The 25,751-nt window shown below is 33.4% G+C and overlaps 1 protein-coding gene across 1 annotated transcript in view; it reads left to right on the top strand.

The window, feature by feature from the left end:
• Positions 1–1,188: 1,188 nt before the first annotated feature.
• Positions 1,189–25,751, top strand: part of CSN2 (casein beta) — a 41,396-nt gene continuing 16,833 nt past the window's right edge. The window contains exon 1 of the mRNA XM_037831438.1: positions 1,189–1,259. The gene's annotated coding sequence lies outside the window, so the exon portion shown is untranslated. The remainder of the gene's footprint in view (positions 1,260–25,751) is intronic.

The following is a 25,751-nucleotide window of genomic DNA, read 5'->3' as shown; positions in this document are numbered from 1 at the left end:
GCCCAGTGAGACCCATTTGGGGCTTCTGACCTCCAGAAGTATGACAATAACTTTGTTTTGTTTTAAGCCAATAGGAATCTAATACAGGCAGAATGGGGCTATTATACTCAGCACAGGCTTTAGAATCTAAGGGATCTGAATATAGATTTCACCTCTAACAATTGAACAACTGTGGGAGTTCATACAAGTAATTTAATTCTGTTAAACCTTAATTTCTTTATTTGTATGAAATTACAACTGCTTTAAAAGAAGTATGTAAAGATTTAATAAAATGACTTGTGGGAAAGCATTAAGCCCATGAGCATAGTGAGTGATAATATTCATTGCCATTTTTAAATGTTTGCTCTATGCCTTTCATTTGTTATCTTATTAATTCTTCCAGCAACCCCTTTTAGATGGCCTCCCCCCAGAGAAAACTGGGGTTGAGGCAGGTAAAATATCCTGGTAAAAATTATATCACTAGAAAGTGAGAGAGCCATATTAAAACATTTGAAAGGTAAATGACGATGTAAAAATGCCTATTTGAATGACAGACCATGAATCAGGTATCTCAGGGATGCTGTATCAAGCCAGCCTTCTTCCAAAGAAAACCATAAAGCAAAATTTTTTCCCAGTGCCTAATTTATTAGAAGTGCCCAATCGATAGAATGTTTACATAACGCATGTCATCTAAAGGGGGTCTCTGTTTTGGAGCTTGAACTTCTTTATGAACAAAACTTTTCACTGGGATCGCAAAGAATAACTTGAAAATTTATTCAACTGTACATACATATATGAGAGAAAGAGACCATCAGATTTGCTGATACTCTGCTTATAGGTAAAGAGTGTAAGAGGAGAAAAAAGTCAATGGTTATTTTTAGGTTTTTAATCTGAGCAAGTGCATGTTGCAATTAAGCGAGACAGAAGGTCGGACAGAGCAAATAGTTCTGATTTGGATGTATTCAACTTCAGACGTCTTTTACACACCAAAGCGGAGGGATCACAACACAGTTCAAAAGAGAGCACACAACACACACAGCCCTCACAGCATTCTACCAACTTCCCCTGGCTCTCGGACTCCTTCCTCCTTATTTGAGCCTCAGCACCCTCCTGGTCCCTTCTTGTTCCCAACAGTGACCCTCCTAGCAGGGTGTAGCCGTCTGAAGACTGGAGATTGGCCTTTAGTTTTGGCTGTTTTTCTCAGAGGGAGAAGCCCTGTCCCCAGGAATTTTGGTGAATGCGATATTCTCTCTCATTAAAATTGTAATGCAACGCAATCTGTAAGTTTTTAACTGCCCATATGCATAATCATTATATAGCTGAGATTTTCGTTTTAACTACTTATCATGATGGCATCAGTTTTCCTTACATATATGATTAAAATTAAAGACCAAAAGTTGATTAGCATTCTAGTAATTTTCTGCAAACTGCTTGGATTAGATGTTGATTTAGTATAGAATACTTCAAAATTAAAATGAAATTGCCTAGATGATTTTCTTGCTTCTTGATTTTGATGTGCCCTGCTTTCTTCCATAATAGTTTTCCCAGAAGTGTATGAAATGGTGTGTCTTCAGAAATATTGAAATACCACAGAATATTATGACAATTGCCGTCTCATGGTTGCAGAAAAATTTTATTTAGAGTTGAGACAAAGTAGGGGTATCAAATAGGTGCTTATAGATCAATTTATTATGAACATAATTTTTTTTAAATTTTTGAAACTTTAAAAGAGAAAACAAAGTAGAACATCAAATAGTCCAAGGCATATCATTTCTACTATTTCGAAAAATAATGATTGTGATCTCAGATATATGTTGACCATGAAGATTTTTATTAAATTTTCTTTTTGGTTTTGAAAAAACCTTGAATTTGGTTGCAGAAAAATTGTTCATGGATCAAAGTATTTTTAAATTGCACTATAATATATAAGACATTGCAAATAATATTCTACTCTTGAATTATTTTTGAAAACATGCTTTTTAAGCACTTTGGATATGTTACATGTGGCTTAATAAGATGTTGACAATTGGGCAAAAAAGATTTTTGAATAGGAAGAATCATGAGTTAAAAGTAAATAGGAGTCCCAGCAAGCCTGTGGATAAAGAGAATATATTTGAATATATTTTTAATTAAATTTTAACAACATATCAGACCACTGCTAATGTCTTAGTCTTATGCTTTCTTTTCTTTTCTTTTTTTTTTTTTTTATTATATCCACTCAGGTATCATATTCTTTGTGACAAAACATCCTTGTCTAAAAATTTGGCCTTTTAGATTAGAAGCATTCTCATAAAAGACTTTTACTGAAATAATTCTAAAGTAGTATATATATAGAGTTTACAATAAAGAAAATTGCTGCTATGTTTAGCACACTTATTTCTTAACTAAGAACAACTTATTTCTTAGTTCAAGCTCTTCCCATTTCTCATTCTAAATTATTTTGATAGTTCTCCAATGGCCTTTATATGATCTGACTATCCTTCTCACTCTTGCCACCATAGAATTGCTTACGTAATATGCCTAAGGAACCCATCCAATCACATCACTTCTTTAGCAAATGATATTCTATAATGACTGCTGGGTTTTATAGCTATCTCAGAAACTAGACAATAAGCTCTTGAGTGCAAAGAATCTTGTTTAATTCTGTGTGTATCTGCAGTGGCAATCCCATGGCATGCTCACAATGTGTGGTCAAGAAATATCTGGTGATAGAAAGAATACAAATTTCAGTTGGACCTTTATTTCCGAAAAAATAATACAGTGAGCAGTTTTTCTTTCCAGTCTTTTAAAGTACTCCTTCATTTCCATGTCTTCAAATCTCATAGCTGAACTACGTATATACCAAGATTTCTCCTGATACTTCAAAGACTTGAGAAATATTTATTGAATGAATTTCTACCAAATGTTTTTTTTTTTTTTTCCACTTGCCATTTCTCATATGAGTTTCATTTCTGTATTTTACCCATTTGGCTTTTTCATTTGAATGTTTTCCTCCTATTTCACAATTGACATAGCCAAGTAATCCTCTTTGCCCCTAAATAAACAAAACAAAACATACACACAAAGTCCAATGCCTTGAAAGAAAACTCAAGGAAACTTTGAGTTTAAAAGAAGCTTACCTTTGATCGTGTCCTGTGGTTACTGATCAGTGTTGTAAGGATTTGGATATGGCTGAGGTTTATATGGTAGTTGATATGGTGCATATTTTGGATAAGATGGATACTGCAGAAATGATGGTAAATAGGTATAATTTTCATGTATATGCTCAAAGGAAAAGTGAAAAACTGCAGAGAATTGAAATAATGACAATGCAACTATTTCACATAATTAAAATTAAGACCTCAAATTGCTAAAGTCAGTATAACCTTACACATCCTCTACATGACTGTTTTTCAAAAGTATAGTTAGTTTTTCACTTTTTCAATTAAATATATTTTTAAAATGTAAAAATCGTGGAGTGTTTACATTTTTACTGTTTGTTGGCACTGATTTCTTCCAACCTCTTGAATAGGGCTTAAGTCTCCATTCCACTATTAACTCCAAGCCCCGACTATCTTTCCCATCCTTGAATATTCCAGGGAAAAGGAATTTAATAATTCCAAATTAGTTGGAGAAAGTGACTGTGTGAGTGTTTGTGCATATTATTTGTAATTCTGGCTCATCCAAATCACTCTTGACTTATGATGAGCTTATTGTCTCTTCAAACTCTGCATTATTTAATATTTATTTCTTTTAAGCCAAATGTCCTTCATGCTTTCTGTGACTATTTTTGGAAATCAATTCTAAAATGTTTTACTGTCATGTTATATTAATTCTTTTAGTATGTTGGTGAGAAGTATTTCTGAGATCCAATTACAATGATATGACATGTCAAATTAGTATGAAATGTCAGACACATGTCATTAAGGAAAATGTTAAATAAATGAAAATTCCCATCTTATTTGATGTGGTCAATTTAAACCTCTGACATCAAGTCTCAAAAATCAGAAGACGGAAACTTACCATTCCAGATGTGTGTTAACAGCCTCTGAGTTCCATTAGACATGCATAATACTTTATAGAATCAGAATTTCAATCAGCTTCAGTCAAGATGTTTACTTACCTGTCAAAGATACTGAGGTTCAGAGAGAACAATTGTTTCCCAGAAAGGCATTTTGAGTTTTCATCTAAATGCTACTAGTAAACAATATTCTTGGGTCTTTTTCCATGATATCATAAATGAATGAAATCAATGTACACTTGCACTTCAGCAATTGTGATACAGATACATTCAGGCATAAGTATTGCTTCTTCTTATAGAATAAAAATGCAGAGAAGGAAGTATATTTGGACAGTACAGGGGCATATTTACAAGAGTTTTTTAAATAAGGATATTTCTGTTAAAATAAAGAACACAGATTTAAAATGTAATATATGGTTGATTATCAAGTTTTCCAGCAAATGAAATGTCTTACCTCTTTAGATGAATGGGCTCTCTTGCAAAAAAGAAAAGAAGAAAATAATTAACATCTGAAATTTATAACTTAAATTCCATTGTAAAAAACGCACCTACCTGCCCCAATGTGAGTAAACAGAACAGAGGCAAAGTTTCGGGTAATTGATAGACTAAACTGATATTTCTGTTGATGACATCTTTAAATGAGTGTATAACAGGATGTTTCTATAATTAACTTGCTATATTCAAATATCAGTTCTCTTTGGGACATACATTTCCTTTGTGTGAGAAAGGGAAGAATAGTCTATGACTGGAATTGTAGTGTGAAAAATGAAAAGGTAAACCCTGAATTTGGCCCAAGACACATGTTGTTGTTGTTGTTTTGAATATGGATATATTTTAAGCATCTCAAAAGTTACTTAAATTCAAATATTCCTTGTGCCAACAGAGCCCACCATTCTGCTCTTTCTCTTTTCTTAGAATTTTATTTTCCCACTTCTATTCTTTTATAACAAAACCATGTGACAAACTGTGTTCTTATAACCAATTTGTTGTCTGAGACTTCCACTAGATCTTGGTGGATTGGTTGAAGTAATATTATTTCCTGATGAATTTCCCAGTAATTAAACAAAGAACAACAAAGTAGAAAAGTCTATTAATTTTAACAGAGGAAGAAAAGAAGAAGAAAAAAAAAACAGGTTCCACAGGTTTCAGAGAGGTCAAGTGCTTTATGTAGCACATAGAAGTAAATGACAAAACTGGGAAACTCCTCATTTTGGTAGGTCTCCAGCTTTTTATTTTTGAAGACATTTTATCAGCCTGACATCCCCACATCTTGATGGTGCTCCTTTGAAAATTTTATTTTTACGTTAAGCAATATACTTAGTGTGTATATGTATGTTTTTTGTGTGCTTATGTATGTGTGTGTGTGTCTGTGTATGTATACTGAGCTTTACTCTAAGTCCTTAATGAACTTTATAGGTTAATTCAATGAAAATGTTCACATAGAAAAAAAAAATTAAAAATAAAGCCATGTCCTGCTGAAGGCAAATAGCCAGAGCACAGTAAAAAAAGAGAGACTCTATGGATAGTTACTGAGAACATACTACTCAAAATATTCCTGATACACTTACAGTCCTGTATAGCCGCCAGGAGAGCTGTGATAAAGGCAAACACAAGGAACCTCACATTGGGCTGAGTCTTGTGACAAACACATAGGAGAAATCAGCAAAAATATTCCTTCCTTCATTTAGTCATCAAACAGTTACTGATCAAACTATGTTCCAAAGTGTCATAAAACCTACTAGACATACAAAAATTGAAAAATGAAACATACTAGACATACAAAGAAATTAAATAGCAACTAATGGGGTATATTGATAAGTAAAATATGAGTGCTGTGATATAAAATATTAAAGTGCTATAAAGGTATGCAAAAAGATTATCTTAAACAGAAGAGGAAAATGGACATTAAGATAAAAGAAGGTAAAAGCTTGAGGTGAGTCATAAAGGATGAGTAGAGAGAGAGAAACATGTTGAAAATGGAAGGTGTCTGGAGACCACAAAGAAACAAAAACGAAAGAGTGCCTAGCGATTTGGAAGTGTAGACAGTTCAATATGTAAGGAGGAAAAAACGAGACAGGATGACCACTTAGATTCTTGTGAGATATTAGGGGTTGTAGATAATGGCATTAGGGATGATGATGAAGGCACAATCTAAAGTGATGGTTAGAAGGTAGAATGGCAATAATTAGGGACTGGTTTTATAATTGAGTGAATGAAATTGAGCCAGGAGTCTGGCTCGAGAATGATGGAGGTTGTGTAACCCATATGTTAGACATTAATGACGCTGAATAGAATAAAATATACTTGAAAAAAATCACAGGAAAAATATTTATAGTTACTCTGAGAAATGTAATTGGCAAAGTTGATTTTTTCCTTTAAATCTGATTCAGCAATTTAACCTGATTTTCAACTCTTTGATGCTTTCATAATTTGGTTATATGCTAGTGGATCCTGTTCTGCTGCAGAAAAAGAAACACCCCAGATTTTTTGTGAATTACAGAAATCTGAATTTAATATATTTTGATTGGAAAATATAATTACCATAGGACTTACAGGCACATGATATTTTATACCAATTAATTGCAAACTGCAAGGTAAATTATAATAGATAAATTTTTTTCCTGATCTTTTTTAATCTGTCAGTTATGTTACAACATTGCAGTAATATCTTTTGTGTAAATAGAGAAAAACTAATCTTCCTTTAATTAACTGTAAACCTCTAAGACATTGAACAGAGCTAATGACTGATGGTGCTTCCCCTGTTCCAAATCTGCTCATTTTTGCCTCACTGATTTAAAGTAAGGGCTGTAGCACTAGTCAAACTATGGAAAGTATATTTCCTTGATGAAGTGTTGTTTTCATATAGGAGTTTAATGTAACTGTCAGTCATGTTAAAACACAAAAAAAAGGGTACAAGTTATAAGAATATGTATACATGTATATAATACAAAAAGACTTTGATAAAATATTTTCCAAAAAAAAAGATGATAAAAGTTTGAAGCCACAACTTTCTATCTTGTCAGCCAAATCACAAGTGAAATAAAAATGAGTTAAATGAAAGGAATTAGTAAAACAAGGAAGTCTAACTGTTATACAGTGTTAATTATGCAGAACACCAGAAATTCTTTTTGAATGATATAAGGACAATGAAAAGGCAATGGAAAAAGATATAGTGATGAGAATGAAGAAACTTCAAAAAAAGTTATAAACTTTAGAAACAATACATGCATTTTGTTCTAGTTTGCTAATGCTGCAGAATGCAAAACACCAGAGATGGATAGGCTTTTATAAAATGGGGGTTTATTTTGCTACACAGTTACAGTCTTAAGGCCACAAAGCATCCAAGGTAACACATCAGCAATCGGGTACCTTCACCGGAGGATGGCCAACGGCATTCGGAAAACCTCTGCTAGCTAGGAAGGCAGCTGGCATCTGCTCCAAAGCTCCGGCCTCAAAATGGCTTTCTCCCAGGACGTTCCCCTCTAGCAAGCTTGCTCCTCTTCAAAACATCACTCAGAGCTGCACTCTGTTCCCTCTTTTTGAGTCAGCTCATTTATATAGCTCCACTGATCAAGGCCCACCCTGAATGGGCGGGGCCATGCCTCCATGGGGACATCTCATCAAAATCATCACCCACAGCTGGGTGGGGCACATTCCAAGCAAATCCAACCAGCACCAAAACGTTTCTCCCACAAGACTACAAAGATAATGGCATTTGGGGGACACAACACATTCAAACCGGCACACATTTGAAAAAAGATAGCTTATGCTACCCAAGTGATCATTTTTCTGTAAATTTGAACTACAACTTTAAATTAAAAATAAAAGCAATTATTAGCAAAGTGGAGACCAGATATGAAGACAAGGAAATAAATGGCTTCCAGGATGTATCACCAACAGTGCAGATGGTGCACATTCCCCCTATTTTCCACATCATTTACATTGCACAATGATGGCTGATGTCCTCACGGGGAGGGGGGGCACTGAGATCTCGAACTCACCTTTAGATCTTGACACAAGGTCAACATTTCTTTAAATTTTCTCACAATAAAAAATTTTCAATAAGTCATATGCATTTTCCTAAATGGTTTTCAATCTAATCTACCCAACAAAAGATTAGAATAAAACATCCTATTAGATGGTACTTGAATGAATTATCTTTTCCCAAGATGAGACACAAGAGTCTGAGCAGCTCAGTTGACACCCTAGGAGAGGATGCTCTTCTCCAGCAGTCTGATGTATTTAAACACACTGAAATGCTCCATTTGTTTTCCCAAATCATGTCAATGATGAGTATGGAAATGGAAAGCAATGCCAAAAATCTGTCCCCACATGTGCTAAGAAGAACTTTTATAACAAGATAAATTCACAATAGAAGATTGTGATGACAAAGAGACCAGGAAACAGATGGCTCCATTAGATGTCAATGCCAATGTTAGTCTAGGCACCTGTGAATATCACAAAGAGCAAAACAATTGTAGAAATAAATGAAATTATTTCTGTAGAAACAATCTACTTTATTTCAACAAACACATATCAAAGATGGAAAACTCTATGCCAGAAAAGTTACCTAAAATGTTATCAAAACTTTATCTGTCTCTAATAAATGGTGATAAATGGCAGAATGAAATTGGAGTCATTGTTTATTTGAAATGTGTTTCCTACAAATTCTTATTTAAATTTCCCTTTTTCCTTACTCCATTTTATTTATAATATTTTAAGTCATAAATTATATGCAAATGTTTGCCAAAATTCAGTATTTGTGTGAAAAAACCTGTATGATAAAATAATACTCATGTTTAAAGTAAAATGACCTTTGGACATCAGGGCTATATATCTTACATAGCAACTGGGTGCATATGTTTGGGAATGTAATTTACTTTCTTGAGTCTTTATATACTCATGTTCCTCAATGGAAGCCATGTGTTACCATGATTACAAGAGATAAAGAAGAAAAAAATTAGTTTTCACTGGGTCCTTAGGTAAATGTGTATAAAAATTTACCTCTTTTTTACTGTTTGGATAATTCAGTGTACTCAGAATATTGGGAAATCTCATGGAAAGTTTGGGTAAGTTATATATCCTAGTCTATTGCTACTCAATATGTGGACAAGGGGATCATCAGAAAAAGCATTGCCTGGCAGCTTGTTAGAAAAACACATTCTCTCACCCCTTTCCAGTCATGCTGAATCAAAATTTGTTAATATACCAGGATTCTGCATTTTAAAAATATCTCCAGGTGATTTAATATTCTAAGGTTTAAGAAACTATGTAATAGACAAACAAATGCATTACTTGTGTATAAGTAAAATGTAAGGTTTAATTTTGTACCAAGTGTCTTAAAGAAGCATTTATTAGGTGAATTTTCTATACCATATTTGAACAGCTCTATTGGAAATTTATGTTATTCTATGGTTAGTATATGAAGAAATATAAATATTTTATTAAGGAAACCAAAGAATTGAAGTCAAATTCAGTTTTAATTATTCTTATTATTTCCTTGTCATGTGATTTCTAAGCATTGTAGATACATAGTCTTTACTCAAATGCAAAATGAATCCAATCTCTAGTATATTTTCCATTGGAAAAAAGATATAAAAGATTCAGTAACTGTTGAAATACATTTGATTTTCAAAAATAAATATTGCTTTATTTATTTTGGAAGTATCAAAGGATTTGCTTGTTTCCTTCCTCCTTCCCTTTCATCCTTCTTTCCTTCCTTCCTCCCTTTTATCATTCTTTTTCTTCCTCCCTTTTATCCTTCTTTCCTTTCTTCCTCCCTCTTCTCTCCTCCCTCCTTCTCTTTCTTTCTTCCCTTCTTTTCTTCTCTCACTTTTCTCTTCACCAATTCATTTAACCAATGTTATTAAACTCTATTCTAATACATGTATGACATACATGGCTTAGTGAATAAGAAGTAAACTAATTCTCCAAAGTACCACTAAACAACAACAACAACAAACTACAAGATAAGAAAAATTGATAGATGTTAATAAACATATTAAAAAACTATAGTTAAACTTAACTCACCCCTACATTAGGTTGGAACACCAAAATGTAGGCATTATTCCACCCATTATTTTCAGAGTCAACAATATAGGAAGTGTGGGGATTATGTATGACAATGGGAAATAAGAGTAGAGAACTACAAAAATAAGAGTAGCTTTCTTATTTTATTTATGGTCTCAGAATTCAGCAAGAATAGGTCACTTTAGAAGATTGATGGACCAGAACATGTCCTGTAATTTAATAATTGAGACAGTTATCCTACCCTGTATAGCCAAACACCATGCTCTTTTAAAATTCCAGAGTCTTTCATTTATAAGGGGAATAGCAACAAGAAAGTTTGGCTATATTTCAAGTGTGGCATTAAGTTGGTGGCATAAGGCTGCAATGCATGAACAGGTATTCATAGTGATATTTATGCTGTTTTATTTCTTATCCTCCTCTGCTTCCTCCTCCTTTTCTTTGTTTCTCCTACAATGAAAGCACCATCTAGACTCCAAGACAAAATCCACAATGCTTGTTTATTTAACTAAAGAAAATCTGGGGATATATAATGCTGTGAATCACTAAGATGATGCACACTGCAGTTGACAAATATCGAAGACCATTTGACTGCCCACTACATAACACAGCATCTCCTGAGCACTGGGGATACAGAGTGATATAATCCTGTTCCTGTCCTCAAGAGGCTTATGTTACAATTTGTGAACAGATGAAGTTAAGGGCAATTGCAGTCAGACAACTCCAGGAAAAGCCTAGATATGCAAGTCTAAATTTGGGAGAAGAAAGTGGACACTGGAGCTGCAGATTTGGGAGTTATCACCTTATTGATCTTAATCAAAACTATGAAAGTAAAATGATCATCCAGGAAAAATATGTAGAGTCAGAAGAGATGGAGCTGAAGTTGGAACCCCTAGAAAGCACTGATACAATATGTTAGAGAAAACAGAGATGTCAATGAAAACCTCCTAGAAGGAAAATAATATCAGAAGTGAAGCAACTTTGCAGGCAATCTGTGTATTGTGGAAGCCAAGGGGATGCAATTTCAGGAAGGAAAGCTTAATCAAATGCTGCAGCAACCTTGGAGGTGACTTAATCTCTTTGAGTTGCACTTTTCTCACCTTAAAGTTGTTATAATAATACTTGAGACTGGATAAAATGAGAATGTATATAAATCTTATTCCAAATAGAAAGTGCTCAAATATAAACATGTGGGTATTATTATTATTTTTGCTATCATAATTTTCATTAGAAAAAATAATTTTAATTTTTTAAAATTCCCTAAGAATAAAAAGTGAAATGAAAACCAAAGGGTCTTTAGAAAAGATGAGGGTCCCTTTAAGAGTGGAAGGAGGGTGAGAGTTAGAAATTTGAAGAGACAGAGTGAGGGTGGGAAGTCGAGGCAGCTTTGCCAAATGAACTCAATTTTCTCTATAAAACAGGAGGAAGATTGTTTTCTGGAATTTACTACTGAGTGAGATAAATTGGATGCTTCAGAAAATTAATGATGTTTTAAAACAATTTATTGAAGGAAAAGGGAGAAGTACTTCACCAAATACAAAGAAAAGATTTGGTAAGCAATTTTGTATTTTGAATAAGGTTAGAAAACATATAACATGAACATGTTTTTCATAAAGAGTTGAGTTTCCTTGGTAGAGCATCACTGGAAGTAATTTAATGATTTTCCAAGATTGCAATTTCACCTGGTAGGGTTATTCAAAGCCAGAAGTTCACAGGAGTCATTTGAGTTATTGAAAGTATATACTGAATAATAAACATAAATAACTGAATTAGAAGATAATAAAATAAAATTAAAGGTGAACAGATGAATACAAAGATATGGAAAGATCAAAGGCCTAGAAGTTTCTCTAAAGTCAAAGTAAAAATACATTTCCTTCCATTTTTGCCTCCCTTTCAAAATATAAATCAGGTCATGTCATTCCCCATTGGCTTCCATCTCAATCCAAAGCATGAACCCAACCTACAGAGCATTTATAATCTGTACCCTCCTTTCCCCTTGACCTCATTTCTTTCTATCTATTATTTACCTTCTTCTCTATCCCTGTTGGTTTTTTTGAAGTCTCCCCAAGTATAATAAATTCCTATGGCAATTAATTTGTATTTACTGTTCCTTCCACCTGGAATAACCTTCTTCCGTGCTTACTCTCAAACTTAATTCATATCTTTTCAAACTGTCACTCTATAAAAAGGACATTGTCAGTCAGAAAGAGAAACATCTATAGAGATCTCAACCCACTCCAATACAGATGTCAGGGTTGCCAGCAAAAGCAGGACTCACACATGCTCTGATGGAAAGACATTTTACTCACATAGAGAAGAGACAGAACAAGGTCAGCTATACTAGTGGGTGTCAGTTCCTCATAGCCAGTGAGTCTCATTCTGATGCAGGGAGATAGTATAGTCTAGGCACAGCATCCGTCTCATGTTTGCGTTCTGCCACAGTGGAAGAACCCCATCCCCTCCCCACCAGGGACAGCGATATCACTGGTGTGTGAAATGGATGTTGTAAAACATGCCCACCAGAGTCAGACTGCAGTTCATGTTTACATGTGCTCAGCACAAAAGTGGAAGGAATGTACCAGCAGTCCCCTTATTTACTAAGGGTTTGTGTTTTATCCTGCAAGGCTGACACACCTGGTTCTGAGCACAGGATGTATTTGTGGATCCCAGGGAAAGGCTACAGACTGCTTTAAAACTACTTTCTACTGCATTCATCCTTGACTATCCTATTCAAAATTGTCTCTATGCCCTCCCCCTGCCTTTTCTTCTTTAGAGCTCTTATCACACCTGAGATACTATGTATTCTTTGTTTCTTGGCTGCTTCTCCCAAGTAGAATGCAAGCCATGAAGGCAGGACTTCTTTCTTTATTCCCTGCTGTATCTTTAGCATCTAGAACAGTTCTTGGCAGCTAGTAGAAACTTAATAAATATTTGTTGAATGTAAATCTTTGATAAAACAGCGAAGGCTTTAGAAGGTGTATGTTTTCAGTGCCTGCCTTACTGCTTCTGAAGTGAAATTGGAGGTATTCTCTTGGCGTGTGTAAACTGAAACAGGAAATGAAGGACCCTGGAGAAGGTTTAATGGACAAGGAGCAAATCAGGGAAATGCTAGAATAAATAGTTCAAACCATATAGCTGAGGTTAGGACCCATATACTTATAGGACATGAAATATTGTATCAAGAAATTAAGATTTAACAAATAATTATAATGACTGAGTCATTACATAGATTCCTTTTTCTTACTTTCCAGTGTATTGTAGAATAGCTGAAAGGAAGTATCTGAAATTACTGAAACCCATGGAATTGCAAATTGCAAAATCCTCATAACTGGCCCACCTTGTACCCCACTATCTTGTTTTACAACTTTAGAGTCATAATCACAAAGACAACCCCTTAATGTTAATGAAAGAACTTGAATCATCCCAGAGCCAAACTCTGACTTGTTATTGTAGTGGCTAGTTTAGTTCTAATCTAGCTCCACATATTTACTTTGTAAATTGTAGTTGCTTCTACTTATTATTGTAAAGGTAACTACTCTATCTCCCCTTGTTTGAATCCATAAAAGCCCTAAAATCCTTAGATCTGGGGAGACAGATTTTGGGAGGGGCCATCTGTTCTCCTTCTTCTCATTTAGCAATAAACCCTTTCTGTCTTTGAAACTCCAGTGTCATCAATTGGCTGTTACACACATAGGGCAGAGAGCCTGGTTTTGTTCAGTTTCAATATGACAGACTAAACTGGAAATAATTGGCCTCAAAGAAACAAATATGAAGTTGCTTCAAGGCTGACCAAAGTGGGAAAAAGGTGGGGTTAAAGAAATGGTTGTGCTAGCTTAGTCTGAAAATATGAAAAATAGAAATAAAGACCGTCCTTGTAAGAATGTGATCAAAATTTATTTCTTTTGGAAAGAAAATGTGTTTCTATTACTCAGAAACAGCAGTGAAAACAGCTTAACAGTTGAAACTGCAACTGTCTTATCAAAGAGACTATACAGCATGTACTCTTTTTTTCCCTGCTCTTTTTGATAATTCTGCCAGAATATCATGGTAGTGTGCTGTGCTAGAGATTAAAAAGCACATGTAGAAATTAGATTTTATGATCACCTATTCAGAAAATTAAAAAAAAAAAACAGTTTCTCTATGAAATTTTTAATCCTGTAAGTATATATACATTCTGGCCTGGTGTAGATTAGCTATTTACAGATCATTTTAGTTAATATAATCCAGAGCACAAAATAGTATCTAACAGAGTAGGTGGTTAAATATATTGATTATCTGAATGCATGAAAATTAGTATACAGTTTCTGCAATTTATTACACAGAAAGAACATTTATCTTTCCATATCCAATGAGAAATACTTACTCATTTCAGCAGTTGTTGATGGGACACTACTAATTAGTTTTATTGTTCCCAGTGGTTTAGTAGGCATTGGGAGATGGTACTACCTTTACAATTAGATTACAATCTAACTGAAATGTAGATTTACCCAAGCAATTTTGTTAGCAAAAAAGCCTTGGGCAACAGAAGAGCTACTTTCTTTAGCATTCATTTTAAAATTAAATCCTTCAAAATTGTATTGGTGCTATTCTTTCACCTCCAGGTTGCCTTGATAATGGCCCTGTAAATTCTATTGGTTTCTGCCTTAAAATGTCATCCTGCCATTTCTAAATATCCTACAAAACAGTTCAATAGACTCTCTGGTCACCAGGCTTTTTGTACTACCACACAATCCTGTTTATGAACCTTTTCCGAGACTAAGCTTCTTGAGGGCAGAGGCTATGTTTCATTTCTAAATCCCTAACACCTCCTACTTCATATGACATAGACTGAGTACTCCATAAATGTGGAATGAATGATGAATGAAAAAATGCTTCAAGGTGAATATTTGTATTACATATAGTATAAATGTCACCTCAACTCTTCATATAATAGCAATTTTAGTTATTATTTTTCTCACATTATTTTGAAAACTGCATTTTCCCTTTCCTGTGTTTTAGATAAACAAATCATTGAGTATTTAGAAAAAAATCCACTGTTAAAATTTTTTTTTCATAAAGTTCCAATATACTTAAATATCCCCTTCAGAGGAAATTTGCTATAATTAATTTAACATGAATATTTAAAATAAAGCACATGCTTGCAAATTACATAGACTAATTTGTGATTCAAAAGGTACCAAAATTTAAAATATCATAAGCTGAAATCAAACAAAATTTTAATTAGTTTGTTTCAATATGACTTTCTGATTTTGTATTCTTAACCTAAATATCTCATTCAACTGTATCACCTTTAAGGCTTAAAGAACCTAACAAGAGATCTAGTAAAAACAATGAACTCAGGTCTTAAAGATTGTCACATCCCACATTTAGTATATTTTAAAGATGGTATCATGCAAACCAACAGTCTGAAATGCTTATTTACTATATTGTTTCCATAGTCCCGTCTCAGAAACTCATTCACATGAAAGACACATGAAGCCCAGAGAAATCAACTGCAGGATGCTGATGGCAGAATTAGGACTTTGGTCTCCAAATCCTCAATTGTTTAAATTAAATTGTGAGCTTCCTGGGTTCATGATCCTGCTTTGCTATTTACTACTACTGTTAGAAAAAAAGAGTACAAAATGATGTTGAATTGTGAGTTAAAGCTCCGACAAGATACTGAATAATTGTGAATAACAGATTTTTGTTTTGTAAAATGAAAATAATATTCTCTATCCTGCCTATGTCAAAGAATTCCTGTAGGATTTAAGTGAAATAATACATGAGCAATCACATAAAGAACTTTAAGTGCAATAAGGAATCACTTCAATTTTTATCATTATTGCAGCTATTTCTTATTATTACATAAGGAATGTTAAATATTTGTGGTTTAATATCTGGCATACAAAATCTCATTTAAATTCATTTGTTGGAACTCTTTTCTTTGGTTCTTTTTCTTAGACATCTATAGTTTCACTGTTTGGAATTGGGGAAGTAGATTCACCAAAGTGGGGATGAAATAGTTAGGGTTTGTCTTAATGTGATTCCACTGGTAACTGTTGGCTGATATTGTTAAGCCTGGAGATTTTGGAACTCTGTCTACTGCAGGTAATGCTGCTTGATTTTGTACTAGATGGAAAGAAAATTAACAATAATTACCCCAAAATAAACCATCTTCATGAGTCAGATCAGATCAACTTGATAACAAATAGACCTAAGCAAAGAATAGTTCATTTATGTAAAATTCACTAAAACTGTGTCTACATTCATAAAGTGAACTGCAGAATTGAAGAAATCTTGTAGTTAATTCAGATTTCAGAATTAAAAGTTGATGTCTTGGTAAGTTCTTTAAGCCCAGAAGTCTATAAAGTTGAATACAAAACCAGAAAGTCATATTGAAACAAGTTAATTACAATTTTGTTTGATTTTGGCTTATGACATTTTAAATTTTGGTAACTTTTTAAAACATAAATAAACAGTCTATGTAATTTGCAAACATGTGCTTTATTTTAAATAAAATGGGTGCATAAGATGCTTAATCTTTCTGCGTGTCATTTACATGATAGAATTACATGAATTAATATCTGTGAAGCATTTTTGGCAGTATCTGTCATGTCATCTCAATAAATGCCCCCTATCCCCTAGTCCCTGCTTTGATCCTACTTACAAGACCTTATTAGTGCCAGGATTTCTTGAAATCAGATGCAGAGATATAGCCCTTCATTAAGATCTCTAATTTGTGTAGAGGTAAATTCAGTGGATCTTTAAAAAGCCAACTGATATTTGAAATTGTCTGGGAATAATTAATAGAATAGTTAATAGATAAAAAATGGCCTTGGCAAAATTAGTAAAATGAGTAACTGCTATTGTGAATCATTTTTGGCAAAAAATTAGGAAGATCTTTAGAACTTTCTAAAATTAGAATTTAAATTATATAATTAAAATCATAATTGTAAATAAACAGAAACAAAGTTCTAAAATCAGACTCATTTTTAGTTGGGAGGGTCTGATCTTTGGGAAGTATTCAGACAAAGGCTGGTCTATGACAAATGTTTTAGAAAGAGTTTTCTGCTATTTATGGAAGGACGATAATAATAGCTACCACTATTGACACCTCTATGTCTTCTCTATGCCCAGCATTCTCTAAATTAGTTTGCATATATTATCATATTTAATCTCCACAAAAACTCCTGAAGGGTCAGCAATACTATTTTGATTTTACAGAAGGAAAGCTTCAGTTTAAAGAGGTTAAATACTTTTCAAGTTTCAAATATATGCTAAGTGGTAGAGCAGCAACTGTTAAACAAGTTGCAAGACTCCCAAGTGACTCCCAAGTGAAATAACTTCCACTAAACAACACCTCTTAAGTATTTAAAGGAGGATGGGTGAAAATATGTTTGAAAATAGAGTGGATAGTCCTTAATCATGAGATGTTACATAGTGTTACCAGCATGAAGATAAATCAGGTCTAGCAAGTAAAACATGGTCCACATTTTCATCTAAATAGATTATTTAAACTCAAAACAGGTTTTTTGTTGTTGTTGTTGTTTTTTTTCAGGTTTGGAACTCTCAGTTAATTAGATTATTAGTGAACATCTCACTTTTTTTCATGATAGACACAACTATTTGTCAAAGTGAATCTATATCACAAAATGAAAACATTTTTGTGTATAAATTATTCTGAAAAAGTGAGCAAATTATTCTGAAAAAGTGAGCAATATATTCTTGGGAAAGAAGGATCACTGATCATTGGGAGAGGAAACAGATGTCAAATGTTTTCATTTGAATTGCAATCTCTATGTGAAATTTACCAACTGGTTTATGTAGTGCTTTTCTTCTTCAGTCAGCTCAATTTTCTAAGAATAAAAAAGCCCACATTACAAAGACACACAATTTTATTTGAATGTCAAACAATTATCTCAGAGGCAATTTCTTTAGATTCCTTAGTGAAAGAAAATAAACATCAACTTTAGTTTATTGACATATCAATATTTGCAACAAAACTCTTCAAAATACTTGAGTCAATAATCTAAAACCACACATATTAAGAAATAAAGGTCTTAAAAAAATCCATGGAAGTTTACTACCTAAACAGTGAAGTCTAACTTAAACCACGGACAATTATAAATTGTTATATTAGTACAATTATAAAAATATTCTAGCATCAATTACAACAAATGTTCCACACCAATGCAAATTGTTAATAAGGAGGTATATGGAAATTCTGCATTTTATGCATGGGTGTTCTGTAAACCTACAACATCTCTAATAAAAACAACAACAAAAACAACAAGAAAGAAATAAAGGTCTAATTTACCCAATATGGACATTTATTAAGAATTAAATAAGTTAAAATGTTCACTTTCAGAGGCCTTACTCTGGTTCAAGACAACAACACAAAAATACATTTGCTTTAAAGTTAGCATTAATTCTACATTATTCAGACAATGTCTAATGTCCAGGTGGGTGAGGAGGAGTCAAATGAAATAAACAAGCAAAAGGAGATCTGGTGAAGTTTGTGGCCAGGTAAAATACATGTTTTTTCTAAGGAGGACAATTGCTAGCAATACATGGTTGTTTACTTTCAGATCAAGATCTCCAAATTAGAGGAAGCGTTTTTACTAATTTCTCACTAAGAGGCCCTTAGGCTATGGCCCAGATCACAGTTGTTCCGGCCTCTTGGATACACTTCCCTATGATTCTAAACCACTTGGCTATTTTTATTCGTTTCTGAGTCTGTGGCCTTCCCATTCCCAACCCACTCCTTCATACAAACAAACCCCTGGACAATATTGAGAAAGTGTCAAGTGAAGGCCATTGATTGGCACAAGCTTAGAGTCAGAGTTCAACTATCTATTCTCAAAGAACAGGGAATAAACCCCCCAAAATGAAATACTAAATGCTAGAATGTAGTTCTGACAGTCAATTTTAGCCCCCTAAATAATTTTGAATCTCTGTTTATTGCTTAAATAGATTTTGCATTATATTCCTGTGAATTTCAAGTTTATAGTTTAGCTGAAAATTGGGAACATTGCATTATACCACACAACAGGATTAAGCGCCCATTTCCCTAATATTTGATTCTTTGATTTTGGAAGAAACTGTCTCTTACCTTACTAGATGAGCTGCTAGCAGGTTCCTTGATGAAAAAAAAAACAAAAAACAAACAAAAAAAAAACAACAACAAAAACTAGGGGCCAGGGCCTGGGAGTATTAACTCCTCAGTATTATTTATTGAATATCATTTTAATAAATGTGAGATTACTCTCATTTTTTAATATAATTATTAGTACAGCAAGTAAAAGAGAAGGATTGACTTCACAGTTTCAGTCAAAAATCAACAAAATCTGCTTTTTCAGCTGTTGGTTGTCAATCACTTTTGGAAAAAAGATGGAAGAAATAATAAGCATTTTTCCATTTTGGGAAAGAGGGCAGAGAGAAATTCTATTTCTAAGGCAATTTAAAAATCTTCCTCTAGACAATTTAAAAGAGGAACTTTAACAACACTAAAAATATTATAAATAGGTTTTGAGAATGCAAATTATATCCAGACTTATAAAATAGTTTCATATAAATAAGAATGTTTTCAGAATCTATCTTCTTTGGAGTTTCCTTAAAGAAAGGAAGAATTAGACCCATTATACCCTCAGGTTTGGTTATAGGGTATATCTTCTTGGATATAGTATATTTTCTTTACCATAAAGAGGAAAATAAGAATTAATTCTTTTTTGTTTGTTTTGTATAACTAATGTTACTGTTTGTAATGTAATCTCCATGAGTGCAAGAATTTTGTCCATTTTTTTACTGTTTCATCTTCAGGATCCAGAATAATATCTGTCATATAGCACATGCTAGATGATATTGTAAGATGAATAAACAAATGCACAAGATTACTTTAGACAGTACATGAATAGAATTTTTTTAAATGTTGTTATGGTTATATTGATGTGCATTAGACAAATATATATGTAATTATTTAGCAAACCTATTTGGATGATTATAGAGGAATATCAGTTAAGGAATCTGGCTTTGTCTTAGAACAAGGGTCTACAATTTTTTTCTGTAAAGGGCCAAATATAAATATTCCAGACTTTGCAGGCCAAACAGATTCTGTGACAACTTCTCAATCTTTCATGCTATACTCTCATAGACTGTGTGCCAGTAAAACTTTATGTATAGACACTAAAATTTGAATTTTGTATGGTTTTCACATGACAACCATTCAAACAAGTATGAAAAAAACAACCAACCAAACAAACAAAAAAAAAACAATATTATCTCTGGCTGGATTCGACTCACTGACCATAGTTGTCAATCCCTGCTTTAGAGATTAGAGGCAAATGTATGAGAACTGAACACAATATCCAAATCCATGGAGCAGGGGGGAAGGAGAGAAGGGCAAAGAATGGAGACCAGGTATTTGAGTGCCCTGTAGGAAAACTATTTTTGATCCTGTTAACCAAATGATTAATAAGGATATGTTTCATAAAGAACCAACATTTTTATCCCAGACTCCAGCTATTTTATGTACATAGTATCCTTGACTTAAAAATATTGTTTTGAACCTTTCTGACAACAAATTAAAAATCCAAGGCAATGATACCCAATATTACATTAAAAAAAATTAATTGTGGTTTTCAAATTTTCCTTGAATTTTACACATTTTAAAAGTCTCAATTTCAATCTGGATCAAAATAAGAATAATATTTTAAGTTCACATTGTGATGACCTGAGTCAAGGTGTTGTACCACCTGGGATATGGAGCAGGGGTCCTCCTGGAAAGAAAGCTAAGTTTTAAAAAAATCAGTGTTAGTTTAACTCTTTTCTTGAATCAAAAGAAAACTATGACCTACAGCAATGCCAGGAGAGTATTTGTGTTTTTTTTTTTTTTTTTTTAAGAAAAAGCTAGGTAAGAAAACAGCATTGTGACCACAAGAGTACAGAACTGAGAAAGGCAAGTGGAAAGATGATGGACCATTAACAATTCTTTTGAGAGAGATCCCACATTGACAGTTGTCTCAAATGACCCATGATTATGCTTTCCTGCCTGGGTTCCCTTCAGATAAGCCTGCAGGTGGTGAAGCAGTGAAAACATCACACTTTCACACTAATTACAAAAAATAATATTCATTTTGAGTGAGAAAATCATTTATGCTTAATGGAACAACTGTGTTTCATAAAATAAAAAACTGAACAGAATAATATAAATAAATTTTACCTTTCTGGAAAAGACAACCACATTCTCGACCTGCTCACATTTCTGCAAAAAAATGTATGTTTAATGTAATAACTCTAACAAATATGAAAAACACTTTAAAATTCTTACTTAATAAAAAACAATTGTGACTTACTTCCTGGGAGATGGTGGCAGATCCCTTAGGGGGAAGAGAAGATAATATATTTTAATTACTTACGTCTCTACATTATTTTGCATATGTCATAAAGAAGCATATAACCACAATCATAATCTGGAAACTCCAAGTACAATACTTTCTCTTTATTTGAATTACTCTGTTAATTTTACCAAAGTCAAATTTTCCTTAGATAATTAACTTCTTATATTCTAGGTAATTGACTCATTTGCTACCAGGCCTCAGTCATGGTGGGAACAGTCACAGCCCCCGGCAAAATATCAACATCAACTAAGAGAGGAAATTTTTTTTTTTTACTTTTTCCTCAAGTAGCTTTCCTTTTTCCAGGGATAAAATGTCTATCTTGAAAGTGAAGCAAATCCTTCAGCAATATTGGGATTAGCCCTTAAATGGAATGAGATGGCACGAACCCTTGTTTCAGAATTCACTCAGCACTCTGTTCACATGGTATGGGATATTCAACACAAAAGCCGTAGTCATAATATTATTACTATTGGTGACAGCTAGAAAAGCAAAGGGAGAATTTCTGAAAGATACTGACAATGCACACACCTAATGTATTTGGATGCATGTATTTTTGGCCTACCCTTCCCAAATTTGCTGCACTTCACAACTATTGAGAGTTGGGTTGCATAGAACAGATCTGTTGCTAGGTTCCAGAATATTGTATTACATGGTTGAAGTATAACCATGAAAGTGAAAGGAAGAATAGACCAGCTGATTGATTTGAAAAGTCAACCATTGATACTTTTCTCTTTTTATCAAAATTGTTTATATAGAGAATAAAAAGTTTCAGTTTTGATCTTGAATTATATATAAATTTAAAGAAGCACCAAAGTCCTTCAAAATGTATGCCTGAGATACAGACTGCATGAGGTAGCAATGAGTCTGAACATCATTAGACTCTTTGGGGAGAGTGAGTGAGCAGCTGAGGGTGTATGTGTGCATGTGGGCACTTATTCCCTGTGTAAGATTGTGGAACTATGAATTATTCCTATAATATCCTTTAAGATGATAATGAACATAACTGTTCATTACATTTATGTAGTTCTTTATTATGTACAAAACACTTTCTTATGTATTACTTTGTTAAATACTGAATAATTTATATGAAAAATATTTTTAGTTTCACATTTGAGAAAAATGAGGCTAGACAAATTAAGAAATTTTTGCTAGGCCATGTGGCTAACAAATTGCCTAATTCTAACCAACATCTGGGTATTCTATATAAAAGTTCAGTTCTTTGTCATATATAATTGTCTTATGTCTAACCATAATGGATTCTGCACTATTGCTGTTAAGTATGGTGAATCTTTGGCATTGTTTCGATAAACCATGATGTATCTGTGGGTCTCCTCTACACTGTTAACGGAATGTGAGTTCTCAAGCAAATCAAAACATAGAATAAAATGTAAACTTTTCCATTTCTAGCTAGAACTCCAACTCCAACACAACAGTGAAGATCTTTCAAGAACACAGGGGCATTCAACTCATTCACATTCTGGAAAAGACAGGGCTGTTTTGTAATGACGGTTAATAGCTTAGGGTCACACACTTAGAATATAGTTGCTATGGTTGATCTCTCTTATCCTCTACACATAGTCAAAAATCCAGGTTCATTCTCTTTGAATAAGAATGGAGATGCTTAAAACTCCCATTACATGCTTTGCAAGAGCAACAGCCAAAAGGCAGGCAACAATGACGAACTTCAAATTTACTTAATCCTGTGAAAGTAGATAGAAGAAATAAGTAACACATTTCCTTCCTTTAGCTTACAGTTTTTCACATTTATTTATCTTTGTCACAGATAACAGGCAAAGGGCAATGAAAATTTAGGAATGACTGAAAATGTTATGCTTATTTTTATAATGTTAAAGAAGAAATAAACAAAAAACATATGCTTATTATTATAATGTTTAAGGGGAAATAAAAATAAAACAAAATTTATACTCTTGGTTTCCAAGTAGAAGAAGGTTCTTGTAGCCAACATCTGTTCATTAGATAATTAGTCTTAAATGTACATAATTATTTCACTTATTCATTTATTTATTTTGTATTTCAACAAATGTATTCTAGGCATAAAATGGTGAACAAAATAGATATACTGTTAAACCATGTCATTTAAAACAATTCTTTAAGTTCTTCTTTAATCTCTATGGTAAACTTTTTCTGTTAGTAATTATTAAGAATGCAAATTACAATAGAAACTAACCCCTAAACTTGATTTGAAGAGAGCCACAACATGTAGCCTGGCTCCCTCATGAGGAGAAGAAAAAGTGTGTGATGAGAACACAAGGTTGGTTGATGATAAAACCAGGTCCAGCTAATTGCAGCTCAATCTGAGACTGGTTTCTGAAGCTTGAGCAAGTCACTGAACATTGCTGTGGTTCATTTTACTCATTGAGAAAATAAGAGATTTGATTATATTTCCAAAGTTTCTTCTGGCTCAAACAGCAACTATTACTAGAGCTGTGAGTTTTAAGAAAGATACAGTGATTCTGGAGGTTGGGCGATATTTTGTCATCACCTTTCCACTCAACTTCCTTTAAAAAGTGTATATTAAAAAAATAAGTAAAAGGTAAAATCAAAGTCATCTTAACCTCTTTATCATATATAATGGTATCTCATTACTCATAATCTATATTTTAAAAAATATTCAGTTATTTAGAAAAGACAAGATTTTTCCACCCAAACAGAACTAAATGTGTTTGTGACTCATACTCTGGACCAACCAGAGGCTGTGAAATACAAGCACTCAATTGTCTGTCTTAAGATTTGCATTTTAAACAATTTCTTAATGTTGAAGTGCCTATTTTTTTCATTTCTACATAGTATATTAGTTACATAATTTAGACATGTCTATACATTTTTAAGTAGACATTGAAATGTTATTTTTCCTATTATGCACTAAGGCTACATGTCATCTAACAGTTTTTTTTTAAACTTAAAACATTTTTCGTATTGCCTGACATTTAATGATTTCATGAAATAAGCTTACTCACTATAGCTGTTACCCAAAAATTATACTTTGGAATTTTCTTTAGATTAATCAAATATGTTGCAATGTAGAAAACAATTAGATAACAAAAAACATATTTAACCTGGTAGTTAAAAAAAATCTAGAGTATAGGTGTGCTGGTTTGAACCTGTTATATACTATTTAATGCAATCTTGTAGGTGCAGACGTATTGTGGGTGGGACCTTTTGATTAGGTTGTTTTCAGTGGAGATGTGACTCTGCCCATTCAAGGTGGGTCTTGATTAGTTTACTGGAGTCCTTAAGAGACTTCAGGGGCTGACACAGACCCAGAAGCTTGAAGATACAGACATGACAACATTTGGAGATGCTAAGCTAAGAGATGAAGCCCAGAGTTTGCCCCAGAGAAGCTAAGAGAGGACTCCCTGATGCTTAGAGAGAAACACCCTGAGAGAACAAGCAAAGATGCACAGGAGCTGAGAGAGAGAAGCTAAGCCAGAAGCCCAGAGACATTTTGGAGAAAGCCATTTTGAATCCAGAACCCAGGAGCAAAGGACTAGCAGATGCCAGCCATGTGCCCTCCCAGCTGACAGAGATGTTCTGGACACCATCAGCCTTTCTTCAGTGAAAATATCCTCTTGTTAATGTGTAAATTTGGACACTTTTAGGGCCCTAGAGCTGTAAACTTATAACCTAATAAATCCCCTTTATAAAAGCCAATTCATTTCTGGTATTTCGCATAATGGCAGCTTTAGCAAACTGGAACAATAGGCTACTAGCAAACAGAATGAAGGTAGAGAATGGAAGCTGATGCTTAATTTGTACAGAATTTTTAATAAGGTTGATTATTAATGTTTGGAGATGGATAGAGGTGATGGTAGCACATTACTGTGAGTGTTATTAACAATGCTGAATTAATGGTGTGATTATGGCAGAAAGGGGAACTTTTGGGTTGTGTATGTCACTAGAAGGAAAAATAGAGGCTAAAACCTGGGACCGTATAACACATTGAACCCTTTTGTGGACCATAACAGAGGTTAATTGTATAAATATAAGAATGTTCTTATATGAATTAGAATAAATACACATTACTATTTCAAGATATTAATAATAGGGCAGTATATGTGGAAAAAATATAACTAATGCCAACTACAGACTATAGTTAACAGTGTTAGTGTAATGCCATTTCATCAGTTGTAACCAAAGGTACCATGTCAATGCTAAGTGCAATAGCAGGGGGATAAAGGGTATGCAGTTTTCCTTTTTGGACAGTGAAAATGTTCTAAAATTGATTGTGGTGAGGAAAGCACAACTCTGTGATTATACCACTGAGTGTACACATTGGATGGATTGTATATTGTGTGAAAAAAAAATTGCTTTTAAAAAATAAATCTTCTTCCCTATTTGAATGAACA

Source organism: Choloepus didactylus, chromosome 3 (genome assembly GCF_015220235.1).
Source record: "Choloepus didactylus isolate mChoDid1 chromosome 3, mChoDid1.pri, whole genome shotgun sequence".
Lineage (NCBI taxonomy): Eukaryota > Metazoa > Chordata > Mammalia > Pilosa > Megalonychidae > Choloepus > Choloepus didactylus.
This window is presented reverse-complemented; position numbering and strand designations above follow the sequence as displayed.